This window comes from Pseudophryne corroboree, chromosome 9, assembly GCF_028390025.1.
Source record: "Pseudophryne corroboree isolate aPseCor3 chromosome 9, aPseCor3.hap2, whole genome shotgun sequence".
In the NCBI taxonomy this organism is placed as follows: domain Eukaryota; kingdom Metazoa; phylum Chordata; class Amphibia; order Anura; family Myobatrachidae; genus Pseudophryne; species Pseudophryne corroboree.
This window is the reverse complement of record NC_086452.1, coordinates 195427214-195444617: the sequence shown is the minus strand read 5'-3', so window position 1 is coordinate 195444617 and position 17404 is coordinate 195427214. Positions and strand designations below refer to the sequence as shown.

The 17404-nt window shown below is 43.2% G+C and overlaps 1 pseudogene; it reads right to left on the bottom strand.

The window, feature by feature from the left end:
• Nucleotides 1-378: 378 nt before the first annotated feature.
• The window catches only part of LOC134958775 (putative ferric-chelate reductase 1), a 131612-nt pseudogene continuing 114586 nt past the window's right edge, over nt 379-17404 (bottom strand).

Here is a 17404-nt window from a genome sequence, read left to right as displayed (position 1 = left end):
GTCTCCGTGCGATTAGATAGCCTCTCTGTGACTAGGCGCGCCTCGCTACGCCCCAGTACGCTGCGTATGCTCGAACGGGACAAACGCCTCAGCCACTCAAGATAAAGGTGGCTACATCTGTAGTCATGTATTCAACTTTCTCTTATTCATGCCCAGGAATCAGTCACTGTATTCATTTCACCTGCATCCTGCACAGTGAATGTACTCTGGATTCGGACAAATCAGAGAAGGACTTTGGCAATTTAAAAATCAAATAATAATTAACAAAAGTTTTACAATAGTAAATAATTTCCCGCTATAAAATATTATATATAATATAACACAGTTCGGCCTTTGGCAGGGAAAGGGGCAATTCCTTCAGCGTGTAAACAGAATCCATTAAGAGCGTCCAATGCCAACCAGCAGGGCTATCAGAAAGGCCAGATTTCCAGCAATGAAGACCAAAAAAGCCACAGTCTCCAGTTTTACCTGAAATATACAATTATGTAAATTAGTTTTTACATTTTATTCCAACATTTTGACAGATAAAAAATGAAGTAAAAGTTGTACAAGAGATCTGCCTGAAATCAGATGGATCTTTGCATATGCAAAACTCATCATAGCCCACAATTCTGTAAGCATGAACTCAATACGCCCTCACTGGCCTTAGCCTACATGTAAATACTTTGCTACCACCCAATTACGCCCTTTCAGTCATAAGTGGAGATGCTACAAAGATGCATACTACTCTGAATCACCTGTGCATGCAGTTGCTTGATTCTAGAGCAATGAGCATGCATATTGTTCTAAAATGCGCCTGGATACACATAATCTGTCCGAAAAGCTGATTTTTAAACTTTCGGTTGGATAATTGGTTATAGAGCCGACGTCGTTTAAATAAGCTCACCTGATCAGTGTTGCATGCACAACATATTTCAAAATGATGACTGTGTTGCTTGTTTATCTGTTCATGAGAACACTGAAGCATAGGTAACAACTGTAGTGCTTCTTTATTCAACCATTGCAAACAACTGTACTGTATTTACACACTGTACACTAAACTACCTTCACTCCCCAGCATTCCCTATGGTACTAGGGGCCTAATTCAGACCTGAACGCAACAGCAAATTTGTTCTCTAATGGGCAAAACCATGTGCACTGCAAGAGGGGCAGATGTAACATGTGCAGAGAGAGTTAGATTTGGGTGGGTTATATTGTTTCTGTGCATGGCAAATACTCCCTGCTTTATTTTTACACTGCAATTTAGATTTCAGTTTGAACACATCCCACCCAAATCTAACTGTTGCTACACATGTTATATCTGCCACACCTGCACTGCACATGGGGCCTAATTCAGACCTGATCACTGGGCAACGATTTTTGCTATCCTGCGATCAGATAGTCGCTGCCCACTGGGGCAGTGTATTTTAGCTGTGCAAGTGTACGGACGCATGTGTAGCAGAGCTGCACAAACTGATTTTGTGCAGTCTCTGAGCAGCCCAGGACTTACTTAGCCGCTGCGATCACTTCAGCCTGTCTGGGACCGGAATTGACGTCAGACACCCTCCCTTCCAATGCTTGGACACACCTGCGTTTTTCCAAACGCTCCCTGAAAACGGTCAGTTGCCACCCGCAAACTCCCTCTTTCTGTCAGTCACCTTGCGATCGCCCATGCGATCACTTTTTTTGCACCTTCCCGTCGCTATGCATCGATCCACATTGCTGCGCATGATCGCAGGCTGTGAGAAAACACAGCATAGAGATCATGTCTGAATTACCCCCATGGTTTTGCCCATTAGAGAACAAATTTGCTGCTGCGATCAGGTCTGAATTAGGCCCTAGGACCAGTCCCTGAAGACTCAGGCTTTCACTTTAAGTAAAGCAGTGTCTACAAATATCTAATGCAATAAAATCACAGTAAGCTGGTTTCCATAGCAGCAAATCAGGTGATATCATATGATTGTTGCAATCAGAACAATCATTGACTATTGTGTACACTAGTTTTTACACTGAATAGCATTGGTGTTTCTATCATGGGTACAATGTGTGCGTACACTCGGGCCCCTGGGTCTAGGGGGGGGGCACACACCGTACACATTACATGCATATTTTAATACTCACCTCTCGAGTCCAGCGTTGGGCGCCTGCTGAATAGTTATGCTGGGTACACACTAGACGACATGCAAAAGACACAATGGGGTAAATTTACTAAGATGGGAGATCTATTTAAGATGGGATGTTGCCCATAGCAACCAGATTCTACTTCTCATTTATCTAGCACCTTCTAGAAAATAATAGCTGCAATCTGATTGGTAGCTGTGGGTAACATCCCACCTTAAATAGAACTCCCATCTTAATAAATTTACCCCAATGTCGCTTACGATTTCCCTTGAACTCCCGGACAAATGATATTGTGCTTACACAACGAACGATTTTACAAATGACCAAACAATATGTGTGAGTCATTCGACACAACCAAATTGTGGGGTTTCAGCCTAATTAAACATATCGTTCATCGTCGGTAGCATACATACTGTACTGCATGATTTGCTCCTAGTCGTTAGCAACATTTTTTTAAATTGAGTTGCGTGTATAGATGACAGATGACATTGCTAGTGACCTGTGGGAGCACTCATCATTATTGATACAGTGCGTACACACTGAGTGATTTAAAAATTTATCGTAACGAATGATTGTTATCAGCAAATTAATTTAAAATGTTGTCTAGTGTGTTCCCGGTTAAATGAGCAGTCGGACGGATCAGTGGTACATAGCTGAAGAGTGTACTTAGCTGCATCAGCCTTTTTATCACTAACAGCACACAAAGTATTGAATAGTATAAAGAAAGAGGTTGTGTAACAGGAAGCAATACATTAATTAAGAGCAACAAAAAATATGAAATTCTTTACCTTATGCGCATTTTTAAATATACCTGAGGATAAAAAGAACATAGGTTATATTTTAATGCACTAGGCTACTCGTACAGCCTCAAACTGACAATCTTAGAGTGCTAAACACATGAGGTCTTTCAGCTGATGATATAAAATAAACCACTAACAATTACTGTACCTCTAAATAAGACTTGCTTTTTAGTACTCCCTCCAGGAGATCCCACACAGGAGGTACAAGGGGCAAGTGTGGGGTGACATGATTCCCATCTTGACCCTGCTTCAGTATACCGTGACTGACGGCATTGCGCCACATAGGACTGGGCCAAGTTTAATGTGCAGCAGATGGTCCCATCACAGCTATGCCTAATACGGGGGAAGTGTACTGGATCCAGGATGGTATTTTCTCTAGAGATGAACGGGTTCGTTTCTCAGAGAACCGAACCCTACCGAACTTCACCATTCGAGTCCGGTTCCGAGCCAGGCTCGGGTTTTCCCGCCTGACTCGGAAACCAGAACGAGGCAAAACGTCATCATCCCGCTGTCGGATTCTTGCAGGGTTTGGATTCCATATAAGGAGCCGCGCGTCGCCGCCATTTTCACTACGGTACTGGAGAGTGTAGAGAGAGGACGTGACTCCATTCTCTCAGTGTCCGTGTGTTGTGCTGTATTTGTCCAGTCACAGTTGTTGTGTCCTCTTGCTGCCATATGTCCATTGCTGCTGTGTTGTGCTGCATCAGTTCAGTGGTGGTGTATTGTGCTGCATCAGACCAGTGGTAGTGTCCTGTGCATCAGCCATCAGTCATTCCAGTGACCAGGCAGTCACAGTGGATGCGTCCTCTTGCTGCCATATGTCCATTGCTGCTGTGTTGTGCTGCATCAGTTCAGTGGTAGTGTCCTGTGCATCAGCCATCAGTCATTCCAGTGACCAGGCAGTCACTCTTGCTGCCATATGTCCATTGCTGCTGTGTTGTGCTGCATCAGTTCAGTGGTGGTGTATTGTGCTGCATCAGTCCTCTTGCTGCCATATGTCCATTGCTGCTGTGTTGTGCTGCATCAGTTCAGTGGTAGTGTCCTGTGCATCAGCCATCAGTCATTCCAGTGACAAGGCAGTCACTCTTGCTGCCATATGTCCATTGCTGCTGTGTTGTGCTGCATCAGTTCAGTGGTGGTGTATTGTGCTGCATCAGTCCAGTGGTAGTGTCCTGTGCATCAGCCATCAGTCATTCCAGTGACCAGGCAGTCACAGTGGTATGACAAAACAGAAAAATTGTACCAGCGCTTGCTGTTATGAAATAAATGAATTAGAAATATCTGAGCGGTTTAGATAAAATAATTACACATTTATTAAAAACACATTTAACAAACAATTTATGGTTAAATGGTAAAGGCCATATAAACAACCTGCATGGGTATCATATTGCACTGGATTTTCTGTGGGGGCTGGCTAGGATTCACTCTGATGGAAAGTGTCACCGGAAAGTACCTCCTTAATCGGCTGTTAGCAGAATCCGATATTTTTGCAATGAAGGAGTGTTCTCAGTGATGAGTTGGCAAAAGTCCACCTTATGTAGAAGTCCAGAATTGGTCTGGTTCCAAATCAGCCACAGCGCAGGTGGGCGCCGAAAATAAATTCCATGCTCCTGAGGAAGCTGGACTTGATTTACCAGTGAAATGCGTTGAGCCTGCCCTTTACCCACCTGCTTTTGGGATCGCTGGATGACTGCTGGCACATTCTTGGTTACTCCTGTCTTTAGAATTTATCTTCGGCACCCACCTGCGCTGTGGATGATTTGGAACCAGACCAATTCTGGACTTCTACATAAGGTGGACTTTTTCCAACTCATCACTGAGAACACTCCTTCATTGCAAAAATATCGGATTCTGCTAACAGCCGATTAAGTAGGTACTTTCCGGTGGCACTTTCCATCAGAGTAAATCCTAGCCAGCCCCCACAGAAAATCCAGTGCAATATGATACCCATGCAGGTTGTTTATATGGCCTTTACCTTTTAACCATAAATTGTTTGTTAAATGTGTTTTTAATGAATGTGTAATTCTTTTATCTAAACAGCTCAGATATTTCTAATTCATTTGTTTCATAACAGCAAGCGCTGGTACAATTTTTCTGTTTTGTCCTACCACACCTTGGGGAATTTACCATCCCCGTACCAGCTGCTATTGATAGCGCACCTATATATATTTTTTTTATTTCTTAGTCACAGTGGTATACTCTGCAGCCATATGTCCACTGCTGCCGTATAACAACAACAACAACAACAACAAGTCCCTTACAGTGTTGCTGTGTTGTCCTGCATCAGACCAGTGATAGTGTCCTGTGCATCAGCCATCAGTCATTTCAGTGACCAGGCAGTCACAGTGTTATACTCTGCAGCCATATGTCAACTGCTGCCGTATAATAATAAATTATAATAACAACAAGCCCCTTACAGTGTTGCTGTGTTGTCCTGCATCAGACCAGTGGTAGTGTCCTGGCCATCAGCCATCAGTCATTCCTGTGCTGCATATTGTGTTATATAACTCCAAAAAAATAATGGAGAACAAAAATTTGGAGGATAAAATAGGGAAAGATCAAGAACCACTTCCTCCTAGTGCTGAAGCTGCTGCCACTAGCCATGACATAGATGATGAAATGCCATCGTCGTCTGGCAAGGCCGATGCCCAATGTGATAGTAGAGAGCATGTAAAATCCAAAAAGCCAAAGTTCAGTAAAAAGACCCAAGAAAATAAATTTAAATCGTCTGAGGAGAAACGTAATTTGCCAATATGCCATTTACGACACGGAGTGGCAAGGAACGGCTAAGGCCCTGGCCTATGTTCATGACTAGTGGTTCAGCTTCACATGACGATGGAATCCTTCAACCTCCATTTTGCCATTTAATTCCAGTGATTTTGCAGTATAATTCCAGTGATTTTGCCATTTAATTCCAGTGATTTGGATGTATAATTTCAATGATTTGGATGTATAATTCCAGTGATTTTGCAGTATAATTCCAGTGATTTGGACATATAATTCCAGTGATTTTGCCATTTAATTCCAGTGATTTGGACGTATAATTCCAGTGATTTGGATGTATAATTCCAGTGATTTTGCAGTATAATTCCAGTGAATTTGCAGTATAATTCCAGTGATTTGGACATATAATTCCAGTGATTTTGCCATTTAATTCCAGTGATTTAGACGTATAATTCCAGTGATTTGGACGTATAATTCCAGTGATTTGGACGTATAATTCCAGTGATTTGGACGTATAATTCCAGTGATTTTGCAGTATAATTCCAGTGATTTGGACGTATAATTCCAGTGATTTTGCCATTTAATTCCAGTGATTTGGACGTATAATTCCAGTGGTAATTGTTTGTGTCACGTGGCTTAGTCATACAGCTACCTCATTGTACCTATTTAACATCTTTGCATGAGGTGCTGTTTGGGGCCTAGTTTTTGAAAAGTGTCATCCTGTCTGACACTGCCGTATGAGTCCAGGGGTACTGCTCTATTAGTCCTGGGGTACTGCCGTATAAGTCCACCAATTGCAGATTTTTTTTAAAAACGACAGGGGCGTGCTGGAGATGCTGTCAGTGGACCGAACAATTGCGGACCACTCTCGACATTCGATAGTCATACAGCAACCTCGGTGCACCGTTTTTTCTTGTATGCATCATGTGCTGTTTGGGGGCTTTTTTTATATCTGCCCTCCTGTCTGCCACTGCAGTGCCACTCCTAGATGGGCCAACTGTTTGTGTCGCTTGGCTTGGTCATACATCTACCTCATTGCACCTCTTCTACATCTTTGCATGAGGTGCTGTTTGGGGCCTTTTTTATTTTTTTATTTCTGCCCTCCTGTCTGCCACTGCAGTGCCACTCCTAGATGGGCCAATTGTTTGTGTCGCTTAGCTTAGTCATACAGCTACCTCATTGCACCTCTTCTACATCTTTGCATGAGGTGCTGTTTGGGGCCTAGTTTTTGAAAAGTGCCATCCTGTCTGACACTGCAGTGCCACTCCTAGATGGGCCAGGTGTTTGTGCCGCATACTTGTGTCGCTTGGCTTAGTCATACTGCAGTCTCGGTGCTTATGATTTTCTTCTTTGCATCATGTGCTGTTTGGGGCCTTTTTTTTATATCTGCCCTCCTGTCTGACACTGCAGTGCCACTCCTAGATGGTCCAGGTGTTTGTGCCGCACACTTGTGTCATTTAACTTAGTCATACAGCCACCTCGGTGCAACCTTTTGGCCTAAAAACAATAATGTGAGGTGTTCAGTGTTCAGAATAGACTGGAAATGAGTGGAAATGAATGTTATTGAGGTTAATAATACCGTAGGATCAAAATTACCCCCAAATTCTGTGATTTTAGCCATTTTTATGTTGTTTTCCCCCCAAAAAATCATCCAGATCCAAAACCAAAACACGAAAGGGTGGTTTTGGCAAAACCAAGCCAAAACCAAAACACGAAAGTGGAAATAGAACCAAAACCAAAAACACAAAAAGTGTCAGCCGCACATCTTAAATTTTCTCTCCTGAGACGGTAGAGCTCCTTACAAATATGGGAATTTCCCAGACATTCCGAGACAGCTGGCAAGCATGTTACCAATACAATAGACTTACACAACAATACATTTGGGCCTTGGACAATAAGGGAGCCCAGATCTTCGTCTTACATTCTGTACACTGGTACATATATTTTGACAACAATATACTTTGGGTTAGTTGATAACTGTGTATTCTATTGAACCTGAAGTCATGTTCTTGCTGCTTAATGTCTTCTTAGGAGACTGAGGGCCTGATTCAGAGATGGACACAATATCAACTCTGTATGCAGTGGATCTTTTTTTGCCACTGCGAATGCATCTAAGTTGCACTGCGCATGTGCCACAATGGTTTTGCAATGACGGTTGCAGTGTGAATTTATTCTCAAAGTAATTGACAATCGTGGAGCATTTGGGGGAGGTAACAGGGAAGTAGTGACTCAAACGCATGGGTAGTGCCACTATCTGGCACGTGTTTCAGCTTGCTTATGAGATCCCGTACACAGTAAAAATGGCTCCTCTGTGTTACTTACAGCAGCCATACTGCACTACCATAGGGCACTCAGATGGTCAATGGTCAACCATTATGCCTCCAAGGTTGTGTCTTCACACACAAATGGCAGATCTGAGTGGGCATCTCAATACAAATCTCGGCAGCTGTGAATATTTGCCTTTTTTCGCACAGCCGCTGTGTACTGGATTGCAGCTGCGAAGGTCATTGCATACATCACTGAATCACATGAGTACATTTGTAAGTGTCCTAGCTGGATAGTAATTCCAGAAGAACCATGGTGATGAAGTTAAAGAACCCTCTTATATGCCTATGATCTGCTTTAAACATGTGAGTGTGTTATCAGAATCAGCTTTATTGGCCAGGTATACTTGCGTATACTAGGAATTGTTTGCGGTTACGGAGCATTGCCAGATACAAAATGAAGGGGGGTTATTTAACAAGGTACGGTACATAACGTGTAGACATACTGTACATACTGTACATAGCATATTGGTACATTACTACGGGAACACTGTGCAAGATAGTATCTCAGTTCATAGCTTCAGGCGTTTTAGACATTGTTTAGTAGATGAACAGCTAGTGGGAAGAAGCTTTTAGAGGTTCTGGTCGACTTAACGGGAATGGACCTATAATGCCTGCCTGATGGGAGAGTTTCAAACAGGACGTGAACAGGGTGTAGCTTGTCCGCCACGATTTTCCCAGCCCGCTTCTTGACTCTGGTCATGTACAGTATGTGTCGTGGACAGAGGGGAGGTTGACCCTGATGACCTTTTCTGCCAATCTCACCACCCTCTGTAGCTGCCGTCTGTCGCAGTCTTTGGCAGCTCGATACCATACTGTGATTGATGAGCGTAGGACAGACTCCACAGTGGCTGTGTAGAAAGTGAGCATCAGCTACTGCGGGATGTTGAATTTCCTGAGTTGCCTCAGAAAGAATATTCTCTGTTGCGCCTTCTTGATGATGGAGCCTATGTTTGGCCCCCATTTGAGGTCGCCGGAGATTTTAGACCCAAGGAATTTGAAGGAGTCGACGCGCGGCACCACGCTGTCAGTAATCACTAGTGGGGGCATGGCAGCAGGTTTCTTATCAGCTGTGTGTTGTCTATACTAGCATTGTAAAAGATGTGTTATGTTTTGTTTTCAGACCAAGCAGCCACCATTTAGGAGTGCAGGTTATAGATAATTAGAATTATTACTAGTTTGCATTGGTAATCAGAAACAAATAGCATTAAAGCAATATGGCCCAGAGGACATATGCAGCAAAATGGTGCATTTTAGTACAATGAATGTCACAAAAAAACATAATAATTTGTTCTAATACGGACACCACTTAATTCATCAGCATTTCATTAGCGCTATCTATAGAAAAAACCTAAGGATGATTCAATATATTACCATGTACATGGACTAATCATTTGTGGACAGTTTTTTTATTTTTTAGTGTATATACTGTATACACTTATATATAAGTGTGTTTGCTTTTAAAGATCTATTCTATGTCACGTGACTATATATATATATATATATATATATATATATATATATATATAGATAGATAGATAGATAGAGAGAGAGAGAGAGAGAGAGAGAGAGAGAGAGAGAAATGTCCTTATAGAGAGGGGTATGTGTCCATCCACTCCCAATGGTAAAGGAACAGGCGGCACTCCAAGGGTCTTGTGAAAACAAACTTGTATTCAAAATGGTGAATCAAATAAATGGCATATTATGGGCAACGTTTCAGCGCCGCGCAGGGCGCTTTTTTCAAGGCAATATGCTGTGAAACAAAACCAAAAAACATGTCAGTGAGAACATACCTTATATGTGTGAAGGCCTCATGTCACGCAGTGGAGCTGCGGGAGCCAGCGTCCAGCGGGGTTTCCGGTTGGTGTAGCCATTACGTCACCAGGAAGTTACATCACTGGTAACCAGGCAACCGTGGGGCGTCCCGGCTGGCGCTGTCATCACGCTAGTCCTGGCGGAAGAGAGCGAGAGTGAAAAACACAAAGTGAGAGTGATAATCTAAAATGAATACACATTTCCTTCACCAAGCAGCGTAGTGATAAAAACACAGTGTGGCTGTGTAGTGTCTCAAGTGATACTGTGAAAGAACATGTGCCCAAACGCTGAATAATGAAGGAAATGTGGGTGATAAAAATTATTAAAATCAATTGCATCAGCAATATCACTGGCCATAAACAAATGCCTAATTAATGTAGATACATGATAATAATTGCCCTAAATAGTGGTATTAGTGTACTAAACAACTCCTAAAAATCTGACACCAAATAATCGCATAAAGACAGATAAAACCAAGAAGGGGTACAGAATCAGACATTATGTCACTTGCACTTCACAATATGTGATTTACGTCATCTCCTGTTCATGTGGTCTGCTATACGTGGGGCAAACTACACGCACATTCCGTGAAAGAATGGCCCTACATTGGTCTGCCATTAAGGCAGCCCTTGAGGGTAAACCCAATGACCAACCGGTGTCCCGTCACTTTAAAAAGGAAAAACACTTATGGGCCCTCATTTCCGAGTTGTTCGCTCGCAAGCTGCTTTTAGCAGCATTGCACACGCTAAGCCGCCGCCTACTGGAAGTGAATCTTAGCTTAGCAAAATTGCGAACGAAAGATTCTCAAAATTGCGAATAGAAATTTCTAAGCAGTTTCTGAGTAGCTCGACACTTACTCTGCCACTGCGATCAGTTCAGTCAGTCTCGTTCCTTGTTTGACGTCACAAACACACCCAGCGTTCGCCCAGACACTCCCCCGTTTCTCCAGCCACTCCCGCGTTTTTCCCAGAAACGGCAGCGTTTTTTCACAAACACCCATAAAACGGCCAGTTTCCGCCCAGAAACACCCACTTCCTGTCAATCACACTACGATCACCAGAACGAAGAAAAAACCTTGTAATACCGTGAGTAAAATACCAAACTTCTTAGCAAATTTACTTGGCGCAGTCGCAGTGCGAACATTGCGCATGCGCAAAACCAAGTAATACCAATTTATACACCTGGCGCTGTCACTTACAAAGTGAGAGCAGCTGATCTCAGGGAACTGATCCCAATTTCCCCAAAATGTAAAAAACCAAACAACCAAATAAGACAGCGCTTCTCACTTTGTATAAAATAAATTTTTACTTTTAAATATGCACAATTAATACAGTAAGATACCGGCCAGTATCAATATACACATAATAAAATTAAAAAATAAATAAAAAACAATTGGTTAAGATAATTCCAAAATCAAGGAATCTTATTTAAAGCACATTGGTATCATCAGATTACCATCCATATATATTATAGCATAATCCCAATGAGGCTCTAAATAAACAAACAATTTAGCTATACTTTCATTTGCAAAGCAATTTTTAAAAACATGCACAATCTAATTGTTAGACCTACGTCTAACTATCTCAAGATGTTAATAGCAAGCAGCAGATGGTTAATAATAGAGTCCGCATGTGCAAAAGAGTAAGATATTAGGCAAGCGAGTAATTTGAAAGCAGAGATATTTGCTTAGAATCCATCCATACTAATAGGCAGTTTTTTAGTATACTTTGTAGATTATTAATGATATGCTGGCAATCTAAGCTCAGCTGGTCCCAAGAACAAATGAATGAAGGCAGATTGAACACTACAGTCCAAAAATCCACTTAGAGTACAATAAGCTGTGTACCCAAATTTGTACCTCTCCTGATTATGTTGTGGGCATTGCAGCCTCATCCAAGGAGTGTAGTGGATAATAGAAGATCTGTGCAGCGTGTTCTTTGCAGGTGCCTCTCCTCCGTATTACCAGCAGCTGGTTCTCCAATACTGCTAAAGGCAACAAAGTGTGGTTTTTAGCCAGAAAATGAGTCTCCAAACGCGTTTCTCCACCTACCCTCCGGTCTCAGCGGCTTCTTCTGACCGGAGAGTAGGCGGAGAAACGCTTGCCTAATATCTTACTCTTTTGCACATGCGGACTCTATTATTAACCATCTGCTGCTTGCTATTAACATCTTGAGATAGTTAGACGTAGGTCTAACAATTAGATTGTGCATGTTTTTAAAAATTGCTTTGCAAATGAAAGTATAGCTAAATTGTTTGTTTATTTAGAGCCTCATTGGGATTATGCTATAATATATATGGATGGTAATCTGATGATACCAATGTGCTTTAAATAAGATTCCTTGATTTTGGAATTATCTTAACCAATTGTTTTTTATTTATTTTTTAATTTTATTATGTGTATATTGATACTGGCCGGTATCTTACTGTATTAATTGTGCATATTTCAAAGTAAAAATTTATTTTATACAAAGTGAGAAGCGCTGTCTTATTTGGTTATTGCGCATGCGCAGTTTGCGGAAAATCGCTGCGATGCGATGAAAAAGAACGAGCGAACAACTCGGAATGAGGGCCATTGTGCCATCTGCGACATATGATAGTAGACCACATCCCACCACATACTAGAGGCGGTGATCGGGCTAAAGCATTGGAACAAAGAGAAAGTGAATGGATTTATCGCCTGTCCACATTGGCACTGAAAGGACTGAACGAGCACATCGCTTGGAATGTTTTCCTGTGAAACCCTGCAACTGTGGGTTATCAGGGACATTTTTCTAGATAGGGCTTATTATTTGCAATTGTAACAGAGTTTTTTTTACGTCTGAGTACATGTCATCATGCAGGTAGATTGACAGCCAGATCTCAGTCATGTGGGGTGCCTGTTATGCATAACTATGCCAGGGGTGCCTGACACTTCTCCAAAATATATGGAGCAGGTGTCCGACAACCACCTTCAGTGTGCGTTTATATATGCACACATGTATACCCTTGATAGCAGTTGCCATATCTGTCTTTATGCGATTATTTGGTGTCAGATTTTTAGGAGTTGTTTAGTACACTAATACCACTATTTAGGGCAATTATTATCATGTATCTGCATTAATTAGACATTTGTTTACGGCCAGTGATATTGCTGATGCAATTGATTTTAATAATTTTTATCACCTACATTTCCTTCATTATTCAGCGTTTGGGCACATGTTCTTTCACAGTATCAGTTGAGACACTACACAGCCACACTGTGTTTTTATCACTACGCTGCTTGGTGAAGGAAATGTGTATTAATTTTAGATCATCACTCTCACTTTGTGTTTTTCACTCTCGCTCTCTTCCGCCAGGACTAGCTTGATGACAGCGCCAGCCGGGACGCCCCGCGGTTGCCTGGTTACCAGTGATGTAACTTCCTGGTGACGTAATGGCTACACCAACCGGAAACCCCGCTGGACGCTGGCTCCCGCAGCTCCACGGCGTGACATGAGGCCTTCACACATATAAGGTATCTTCTCACTGACATGTTTTTTGGTTTTGTTTCACAGCATATTGCCTTGAAAAAAGCGCCCTGCGCGGCGCTGAAACGTTGCCCATAATATGCCATTTATTTGATTCACCATTTTGAATACAAGTTTGTTTTCACAAAACCCTTGGAGTGCCGCCTGTTCCTTTACCATTGGGAGTGGATGGACACATACCCCTCTCTATAAGGACATTTCTTTCTCTGTATTTCTACAAAGGAAGGTACCGGGGCAGTTGCATTTTTATACAGGGAGTGCCGACCACACCAACCTGTGTATATATATATATATATATATATATATATATATATATATGTGTGTATATATATGTATATATATATATACATACATACATACATAAAACGCTGCTCAAAAAAATAAAGGGAACACTAAAATAACACATCCTAGATGTGAATGAATGAAATATTCTTATTAAATACTTTGTTCTTTACATAGCTGAATGTGCTGACAACAAAAGCACACAAAAATTATCAATGGAAATCAAATTTATTAACCCATGGAGGTCTGGATTTGGAACCACACTCAAAATTAAAGTGGAAAAACACACTACAGGCTGATCCAACTTTGATGTAATGTCCTTAAAACAAGTCAAAATGAGGCTCAGTAGTGTGTGTGGCCTCCACGTGCCTGTATGACCTCCGTACAATGCCTGGGCATGCTCCTGATGAGGTGGCGGATGGTCTCCTGAGGGATCTCCTCCCACACCTGGACTAAAGCATCCGCCAACTCCTGGACAGTCTGGGGTGCAACGCCACGTTGGTGGATGGAGTGAGACATGATGTCCCAGATGTGCTCAATTGGATTCAGGTCTGGGGAACAGGCGGGCCAGTCCATAGCATCAATGCCTTCATCTTGCAGGAACTGCTGACACACTCCACCCATCATGAGGTCTAGCATTGTCTTGCATTAGGAGGAACCCAGGGCGGGTTCACTACGGCTGGCCGGCGGTCGGGCTCCCGGCGACCAGCATCCCGGTGCCGGGAGCCCGACCGCTGGCTTACCGACAGCGTGGCAAGCGCAAATGAGCCCCTTGCGGGCTCGCTGCGCTCGCCACGCTACGGGCACGGTGGCACGATACGCGCGCCACACTATTTTATTCTCCCTCTATGGGGGTCGTGGACCCCCACGAGGGAAAATAAGTGTCGGTATGCCGGCTGTCGGGCTCCCGGCGCCGGTATACTGAGCGCCGGGAGCCCGACCGCCGGCATACAGAAGACCACCCCCCAGGGCCAACCGCACCAGCATATGGTCTCACAAGGGGTCTGAGGATCTCATCTCATTACCTAATGGCAGTCAGGCTACCTCTGGCGAGCACATGGAGGGCTGTGCGGCCCCCCAAAGAAATGCCACCCCACACCATTACTGACCCACTGCCAAACCGGTCATGCTGGAGGATGTTGCAGGCAGCAGAACATTCTCCTTGGCATCTCCAGACTCTGTCACGTCTGTCACATGTGCTCAGTGAGAACCTGCTTTCATCTGTGAAGAGCACAGGGCGCCAGTGGCAAATTTGGCAATCTTGGTGTTCTCTGGCAAATGCCAAACGTCCTGCATGGTGTTGGGCTGTAAGCACAACCCCACCTGTGGACGTCGGGCCCTCATACAACCCTCATGGAGTCTGTTTCTGATCGTTTGACTAGACACATGCACATTTGTGGCTTGCTGGAGGTTATTTTGCAGGGCTCTGGCAGTGCTCCTCCTGTTCCTCCTTGCACAAAGGCGGAGGTAGCGGTCCTGCTGCTGGGTTGTTGCCCTCCTGCGGCCTCCTCCACGTCTCCTGATGTACTGGCCTGTCTCCTGGTAGCGCCTCCGTGCTCTGGACACTACGCTGACAGACACAGCAAACCTTCTTGCCACAGCTCGCATTGATGTGCCATCCTGGATGAGCTGCACTACCTGAGCCACTTGTGTGGGTTGTAGACTCCGTCTCATGCTACCACTAGAGTGAAAGCACCGCCAGCTTTCAAAAGTGACCATAACATCAGCCAGAAAGCATAGGAGCTGATAAGTGGTCTGTGGTCACCACCTGCAGAACAACTCTTTTATTGGGGGTGTCTTGCTAATTGCCTATAATTTCCACCTGTTGTCTATTCCATTTGCACAACAGCATGTGAAATTTATTGTCAATCAGTGTTGTATTCCTAAGTGGACAGTTTGATTTCACAGAAGTGTGATTCACTTGGAGTTACATTGTGTTGTTTAAGTGTTCCCTTTTTGAGCAGTGTGTGTATATATATATATATATATATATATATATTTATTTATTTTACCATTGGATGCTATTTGTTAAATAAGACAGAAACAGTCAAAGTGATACATGTTGGGAAATATACAAAATAAAGGATTTTAATATATACAAGTGTCTTTAGTCTGTGAATGCACTTTGGCAATTGAGATGAGGAGCACAAATAGTCATAGTTCTTTATTTTTTGGTATGGATTAATGGGTAACAGGGAGCATACTGCTTTCTAGTACTCATCTATATTTTGTGTCCACACAGACACACAAATTGACATATTGCTGCTAGATACGTATAGGAATATCTTGGTTTGATATAATATAGTTTATAATTAAATATAAGCACCTGAACATACCCAAAAAAACATAATGACAGTAGTAGAGTATAAAGAATAGATGAACACATTCTATAATTATTACAAAAGCAGTGTTATGTTCTGCTCATTGTAAATGGGTACAGAAGTAATATCACACAGAGGTTCTCACCTTTTCTTTGAAGCACCATATTGATCACAACTATAACATTGAACAGAATTTCCCATCCAGTGTATCCCCCCATCACCTTGGACATCCATACAGTTGAGCTGTTCTCCACAAGTTTCAGGCCAAGGAAAACAGCGCTTCCTAACGGTGGGTGGAATGTGGTATGTTTAGTAGCGGTAGATTAGAAAGATTTATTTACAGTTCAAATATTGTAAAACACATAACTGCAGGCACACAGATAGATATACACAGATATTCTAGTATTACCTGCTAAAATCTTTGTCACTATTCCCACGATTTTATGAATGCGATTAAACCTGATCCGCCTGTAATTAAAATACAGGTTCAGATAGTCACATAGAGAACTTTGTGATTCCTGTCCTCTATAAGCTACTATTAGCCTAGGTACACACTATACAATTATCTGGCAGATTCTGGGAGAGTATGATCTACCTCTATCCCCTCCGGCGGCAGCCTGCTGTGCGTGGCTGGGAGAGTGTGATCTCCCTCTATCCCCTCCGGCGGCAGCCTGCTGTGCGTGGCTGGGAGTATGATCTCCCTCTATCCCCTCCGGCGGCACCCTGCTGTGCGTGGCTGGGAGAATATGATCTACCTCTCACCCCTTAGGCGGCAGCCTGCTGTGCGTGGCTGGGAGTGTGATCTCCCTCTCTCCCCTCCGGCGGCAGCCTGCGGTGTGTGTCTGGGGAGCCGTCACCGCCGGGCAGTGGATGCGACTGTTACATTACTGCAGAAAGTCACGGTTCCCTATCTGTGAGCTACACTTGGAATGAAAATTTGGTAATGGATGAGAGCAATTGGCAATTGACCATTTGCTCCCAAAAACTGCAAAATGGACAAAAACAGTCATTTATCCAAGTTGGTTACATTTGTGTTTAACCAATTTGTATGAACGACAGGTTTTGTTAGTTTTCCAGTGTTTGGGAACAAATGATCGATTGTCATTTGCTCTCATCCCAGGGCTGTTTCTATCCAATTTGGCTCCCAGTGCGAGATTTAAAAATGCGCTCCCCCCATTATATAAAAAAATGCCCCCCCCCCCCCCCACACACACACACACCTAGTTAAAAAAACAAACTTGCACGCGCACCCGGCAAGGGGGCGTGGCCTCATCTAAATGGGTGTGGCCTCATTTAAATGGGCATGGCCTCGTCTGAAAAGACTACCTCACAATCCAGTTTTTAACCCTGCTCCTACAGATCACGACCACCACAGGAAAAAAAAATTCTACCACATTAAGCCCCACACAGTAATGCCCCCTGCACCATATTATGCCACACACCGCAATGCCCTTGGTACATTAAATCCCCACACTACGGCAGGCAAGAGTCCCCATTTCACACATTACGGCAGGTGTCCCCATTTTACACAT